The sequence below is a fragment of the Pinus tabuliformis genome, chromosome 2_2, assembly GCF_031772625.1.
Source record: "Pinus tabuliformis cultivar Carrire ecotype Pingquan chromosome 2_2, CPIR1, whole genome shotgun sequence".
NCBI lineage: Eukaryota > Viridiplantae > Streptophyta > Pinopsida > Pinales > Pinaceae > Pinus > Pinus tabuliformis.
This window is the reverse complement of record NC_142300.1, coordinates 804288141-804294638: the sequence shown is the minus strand read 5'-3', so window position 1 is coordinate 804294638 and position 6498 is coordinate 804288141. Positions and strand designations below refer to the sequence as shown.

General features: G+C 50.0%; 3 non-coding genes across 3 annotated transcripts in view; all 3 read left to right on the top strand.

Annotated features, from left to right (window-relative positions):
• Nucleotides 1–1608: 1608 nt before the first annotated feature.
• LOC149195405 (18S ribosomal RNA) lies at nucleotides 1609–3420 on the top strand. The gene has a single exon (XR_016255449.1). It is a non-coding gene; the product is annotated as an 18S ribosomal RNA (ribosomal RNA).
• Nucleotides 3421–6085: 2665 nt separating this feature from the next.
• On the top strand, nucleotides 6086–6239 carry LOC149195404 (5.8S ribosomal RNA). The gene has a single exon (XR_016255286.1). It is a non-coding gene; the product is annotated as a 5.8S ribosomal RNA (ribosomal RNA).
• A 247-nt stretch (nucleotides 6240–6486) lies between these two features.
• The window catches only part of LOC149195403 (25S ribosomal RNA), a 3403-nt gene continuing 3391 nt past the window's right edge, over nucleotides 6487–6498 (top strand). The window contains exon 1 of the ribosomal RNA XR_016255543.1: nucleotides 6487–6498. This exon is cut by the window's right edge and continues 3391 nt beyond it. This is a non-coding gene — a ribosomal RNA (25S ribosomal RNA).

Sequence of the window (6498 nt, the reverse complement as noted above, 5' to 3'; positions counted from 1 at the left end):
AGGCTGCCACAGGCGATCATGCAATCAAGGTCCATCTTTCCTGCTGTCTGGGTGGACTCCTAGGTGGCCTCTCTGCGGGGAGGGTTGGGGGGAACTTTTTGTTTCAATTGTGTATGCGCTCATGGTCCAATGGGGAGGAGGCTTGCTACTATAGTCATCGATGGTGGGGGATATCTGGAAGAATGATTTCGAGGTGGAACGCTTCGACCTCCCTCCTTTGCACGGTGGTGGCCATAGGGGAAAATTATTAATCGTCTGGTCGGTAAAGCTGTGTGAAATCTCCTAGGTTTCATGTACGTAGGGTGCGTGGGGTGCGGAGCTACCCGATCCCTCCTCCTGTTCGGATATGTGTTCTTGTATTGTGTAGCGACCCTCTTGATTTGCATTTATTTCCTTCCTTTTCCTTCACATCATGGTTGCCATAGGCGGTCAAGTGATCGAGGTCCACCGTTGCTGCTGTCACGGGTGGACTCCTAGGTGGCCTCGGTGCATGGCATGGAGGATCTGGGGGCATTTCGAGTTGGAACGCTTCGACCTCCCTCCTTTGCGTGGAGGTGGCCGTAGGGGAAAATTATTCATCGTCCGGTCGGTAAAGCTATGGGAAATCTCTAAGGTTACCTGTACATAGGGTGCGTGGGGTGTGGAGCTGCCCAATCCCTCCTCCTATTCGGATATGTGTTCTTGTATTGTGTATCAACCCTCTTGATTTGCATTTATTTCCTTCCTTTGCCTTCGCATCGTGGTTGCCATAGGCAGTCAAGTGATCGAGGTCCATCATTGCTGCTATTGCGGGTGGACTCCTAGGTGGCCTCGGTGCGTGGCGTGGAGGGTCGGGGGGCATTTTTAAGAGAGGTTGTGGGCTCGGTTGGTATTGTTTTATTTCCTTCCATTTCCTCTCTGCATTGAGGCTGCCGCAGGGGATCATGCGATCGAGTTCCATCGTTGCTGTTGTCCGGGTGGACTCCTAGGTGGCCCCTATGCAGGGTGGGGAGGGGTGGGTTGGGGGGCATTTCTAAGGGAGGTTGCGGGCTTGGTTTGTCTTGTATGATTTCCTTCCCTTGACTTTGTGTCGAGGCTGCCACAGGCGATCATCCGATCGAGGTCCACTGTTGCTGCTGTCCGGGTGGACTCCTAGGTGGCATCGGTGCGGGGCGGGGAGGTTTGTATGGCTTCTCTATGATAGGATTTGTGCGGTCAGTCATCCTCTTTTTATTTCCTTCCTTCTCCTTCGCATCGAGGCTGCCGCAGGCGGTCAGGAGATCGAGGTCCATCGTCGCTGCTATCCGGGTGGACTCCTAGGTGGCCTCGGTGCGGGGCGTGGAGGCCTCTGGAGGAATTTCTAAGGGAGTGGGTGAGTGATCGCTCGTTTTCTTGTTGGTTGGGCCATGGCTGCAAACTTCGGAGTGGCCTTGGTGCGTTGTGGCTTGGCAGGTTGGCCCATGTGTTCGCCATGTCCTTGGCATGTTGCGTGTGCTTCCTTCTTTGGATGCAAGAGGTGCAAGGCATAAAAGTTTTACATGATATTTTGACATCTCTTTGACTTGATGGGTGTTCAGGTTGGCTCTTGGTAAGAGAGCGCCCGGAATGCCCTTTGAAGTGGGAGGGTGCTACCTGGGTGATCCTGCCAGTAGTCATATGCTTGTCTCAAAGATTAAGCCATGACTGTCTAAGTATGAACTAATTCAGACTGTGAAACTGCGGATGGCTCATTAAATCAGTTATAGTTTTTTTTATGGTACCATACTACTTGGATAACCATAGTAATTATAGAGCTAATACGTGCACCAAGTCCCGACTCTTTGGAAGGGATGCATTTTTTAGATAAAAGGCCAGTGCAGGCTTGCCTGCTTCTCCGATGAATCATGATAACTTGACGGATCGCACAGCCCTTGTGCTGGCGATGCTTCATTCAAATTTCTGCCCTATCAACTTTGGATGGTAGAATAGAGGCCTACCATGGTGGTGACAGGTGACGGAGAATTAGGGTTCGATTCCGGAGAGGGAGCCTGAGAAACGGCTACCACATCCAAGGAAGGTAGCAGGCGCACAAATTACCCAATCTTGACATGGGGAGGTAGTGACAATAAATAACAATATTGGGCTCATCGAGTCTGGTAATTGGAATGAGTACAATCTAAATCCTTTAACGAGGATCCATTGGAGGGCAAGTATGGTGCCAGCAGCCGCGGTAATTCCAACTCCAATATCGTATATTTAAGTTTTTGCAGTTAAAAAGATCGTAGTTGGATCTTGGGTCGTAAAGGTTGGTCTGCCTACTCAGTGTGCATCTGCCCTTCCATCCCTTTTGTCGGTGACATGCTCCTGGCGTTAATTGGCTGGTTCGCAGTTCCGGCGCTGTTACTTTGAAAAAATTAGAGTGCTCAAAGCAAGCTTATGCTCTGAATACACTAGCAGGGAATAATGTGATAGGAGTCTAGTCCTATTGTGTTGGCCTTCAGGACCGGAGTAATGATTAATAGGGACTGTCGGGGGCATTCGTATTTCATTGTCAGAGGTGAAATTCTTGGATTTATGAAAGAAGGACCACTGCGAAAGCATTTGCCAAGGATGTTTTCATTAATCAAGAATGAAAGTTGGGGGCTCAAAGATGATCAGATACCGTCCTAGTCTCAACCATAAACGATGCCGACCAGGGATCCATGGATGTTGCTCTAAGGACTCCGCTAGCACCTTCTGAGAAATCAGATTGTTTGGGTTCCGGGGGAAGTATGGTCGCAAGGCTGAAACTTAAAGGAATTGACAGAAGGGCACCACCAGTAGTGGAGCCTGTGGCTTAATTTGACTCAACACGAGCAAACTTACTAGGTCCAGACATAGTAAGGATTAATAGATTGAGAGCTCTTTCTTGATTCTATTGGTGGTGGTGCATGGCTGTTCTTATTTGGTGGAGCGATTTGTCTGGTTAATTCCGATAACGAATGAGACCTCAGCCTGCTAACTAGCTACGTGGAGGTTCCCCTTCGCGGCCAGCTTCTTAGAGGGACTATGGTCATTTAGGCCATGGAAGTTTGAGGTAATAATAGGTTTGTGATGCCCTTAGATGTTCTGGCTGCATGTGCACTACACTGATGCAGCCAACGAGTTTTTATTCCTGGTTCGAGAGGATCAGGAAATCTTCTCAAATTGCATCGTGATGGGGATAGACCATTGCAATTATTGGTCTTCAACGAGGAATTCCTAGTAAGTGCGTGTCATCAACTTGTGTTGACTACGTCCCTGCCCTTTGTACACACCGCCCGTCGCTCCTACCAATTGAATGATCCGGTGAAGTGTTCGGATTGCGTCGACGATGGCGGTTCGCCACCTTCGACGTCATGAGAAGTTCATTGAACCTTATCACTTAGAGGAAGGAGAAGTCATAAAAAGGTTATCGTAGGTGAACCTGTGGTAGGATCATTGATAGCAGGGGTTTTCTTTTTTGGTTCGGGTTGGTTGGGCGTCGATTGCAATGTGGGACTTTGTGGTGCATCTCTAGGGGAGCGGGTTTGGTGTTTGGCGGGAACATTATTGGTTGCTTTTCTCGAGGTAACGCTTGTTTTTTCATGTGTGCTTGCACGCCATGCTCATGCTTGTCCCACCCATCCTTTGTTTTTCTTCCCCCCAATGTGTTTCTGCAGGGGGTTCGGAAGCTTGTTTCTTAGGAGCCCTTTCGACGATCTGTTCGGCCGGGCATGGTTGCTGCAGAGTTGAGGTGCTTGGTAAATACGATGGATAAATTTGTACTCATTCGTAATGGTGGTGCTTGGTCTTTTTTTCGTTAGAAGGCATTGGCCAAGGGTGCGGGCTTCCATAGTTGGTTCTCTCGAAAAGGCGGCGGCGGTTCATGTGTTGCTTGGGTGAGCTTTTTCGCTGGTGGTTGGGTCGAGGGAGTGGTTGCGCGCGCCCCTGGTAGCTCAAACCTTCCGTGAGGGGAGATTTTCAGGGTGTGGTCAGTATGGGATGGATGAAGAGTAGTTCAACCCATTGGGCTGGCCACCCTAGTCCCTCTCGACCGCTCCTCGACATGCCCTCGTGAAAGGGTTGGGTGTCCAGGTAATGAAAAACCCATTCCTCGGTCTGAGCTCCATCGAGATCGCAATTTTCCCCGCCGACGGGCATGAGGGTGGCAATCTTATCTCATGCCTTTGCCGTCGAGGGAATTCCTCGTCCTCTCGTGAGCCACTCCCCTTCTTAGGGAAAAAGAAGTAGCGGGTTGTGTCTTTGTTCATCCCTTTGGATTGTGGGTTTTTTTTGGAATTGCATCATTTCTTCGTTTCGTGGTGTGTGCTTTGCGAACGTCCCTCTCTCTAGTGGCCTTGCACCATCGATGTATTTGTGGCCCGCAACTTTCTCCAGCGTTTAGTGTCGGTCTGTGACAACTCCTCTTTGGAGTTTGATTCTTTGACCCCCGTTGACTCTCTCGCTGGAAAGGTTGTTGGGTGTTTTGTACATGGAGGGGTGCAATAGCGGGGTGGGTTTGTGTTATGGGCAGTAGTCTATTTGTCGTTTGAAGCCTTGTGCCACTGGGTTGGGGTGCTGTTTGCCTCTCAGTGACGTGCTCCAAACACTGTTCTCATCATGGCCCTCATCTTTTCTGTTGGTCAATTTTGGGTTGTGATTTATTTGATTTTTTGTTTGCTATGTTGTAAAGCTGGAAAGGGTGTTGTGCTGAATTCATGTGGGAGGGTGTGAAGAGGTGGGGCGCCTTTTTGATTGGGTGCCTTGTTTGATTTCTTTTTGGTTAGCGGACATCTGCTTGGCATGTTGTTGAGCTTCTCTCTTTTATTGGGACCTTTGTTTCTTTGGTATTGTTTTCTTCCCTTCTTCCTTTTGCCCCTAGCCTTACGGAGGAGAGGTGGGATTGTTGTGGATTAGTGTTCGGGAAGGACGAAAAGCAGTGCGAGTTCCCAGGGTGGCCACCATAGTCCTTCTCGATTCCGTCCCCTGCAGTTCCCCCCTTTTCCGAAGGCGCGGGGTTTGGGAAGCTTGTTCTCTGTTTGAGCCTCCCCTTGTGAGCCGGTAGCCACGTTTGATATCTCTTGATTTCCTGTTGTTTTCTTCCCTTCTTGCTTCTGGCCCCTTAGCTTTACGAAAAAAAGGTGCGATTGCTGTGGATTGGTGTTTAGGAAGGATGAAAAGTAGTGCGAGTTCCGAAGGTGGCCACCCTAGTCCTTCTCAATTGCCGTCCCCTGTAGTTCCCCCCCTTTTTGCAAAGGCATGGGGGTGGGGAAGCTTGTTCTCTGTTTGAGCCTCCCCCTATGAGCTGGTGGACGCATTTGATATCTCTCTTTATTTCATGTTTTTTTCTTCCCTTCTTCCTTTCGGCCCCTAACTTTACAGATAAAAGGCAGGATTGTTGTGGATTGGTGTTCGAGAAGGACGAAAAGTAGTGCGAGTTCCCAAGGTGGCCACCCTAGTCCTTCTCGATCGCCGTCCCCTACAATTCCCCCCTTTTTGTGAAGGCACGGGGTTGGGGAAGCTTGTTCTATGTTTGAGGCCTCCTCTTGTGAGCCGGTAGCCATGGTTGACATATCCCTTTCTCTCTTGTTGTTTTCTTCCCTTCTTCCTCGTGGCCCCTAGCGTTATGGAGAAAAGGTGGGATTGTTGTGGATTGGTCTTCCGGAAGGACAAAATGCAGTGCGAGCTCCCAGGGTGGCCACCCTCATCCTTCTCGATCGTCGTCCCCTTCAATTCCCCCCTTTTGCCAAAGGCACGGGGCTTGGGAGGCTTGTGCTTTGTTTATGCTTTGTTTTCTACCCTTTTCTTCCTTTCGGTCCCTAGCTCTAAGGAGAGAAGGTGGAATTGTTGTGGGCTGGTGTCGGGGAAGGGCTAAAAGCAGTGCGAGCTCCCGGGGTGGCCACCCTAGTCCTTCTCGATCGTTGTTCCACGCATTTCCCCCCTTTTTGCGAGGGCGTGGGGCTGGGGTAGATTGTCCTCTATTTGAGCCTCCCCATGTGAGGGGGTTAGACACCTTTGTTTCTCTTTCTCTCCTGTGTTTTTCCTCCTTTTTCCCCTTGGACTTACATTTGTTGTGGGGGTGCCCCTATTCAGTTTTGTGGCTGATTTTTTGGTAATACGTGGAAACGACTCTCGGTAACGGATATCTCGGCTCTTGTTATGATGAAGAACGTAGCGAAATGCGATACTTAGTGTGAATTGTAGAATCCTGTGAATCATCAAGTTTTTGAATGCAATTTGCGCCCGAGGCCTCGGTTGAGGGCACGACTATCTGGGCATTGCATCCCATTCAAACGCTCTCCCTGCAATATGCTAGGGAGCAGTGGAGCTGGTCATCCATGCCCCATGCGGTGCGGTCGACTGAAATACCTCAAGCGATGTTTCGTTGCGTGCGTCGGTGAGCAGTGATCTTGTCCCCTTGGATGGGCAGTCGGCATTAGCCAATGTGGGCTTTGTGTGGCATCGCTCGAACTTGCTTTTCTCTCTCTTGTCCTCCCACAGGGTAGGGCGGATTTAGCTCCAACTTTGTGACCTCATCTC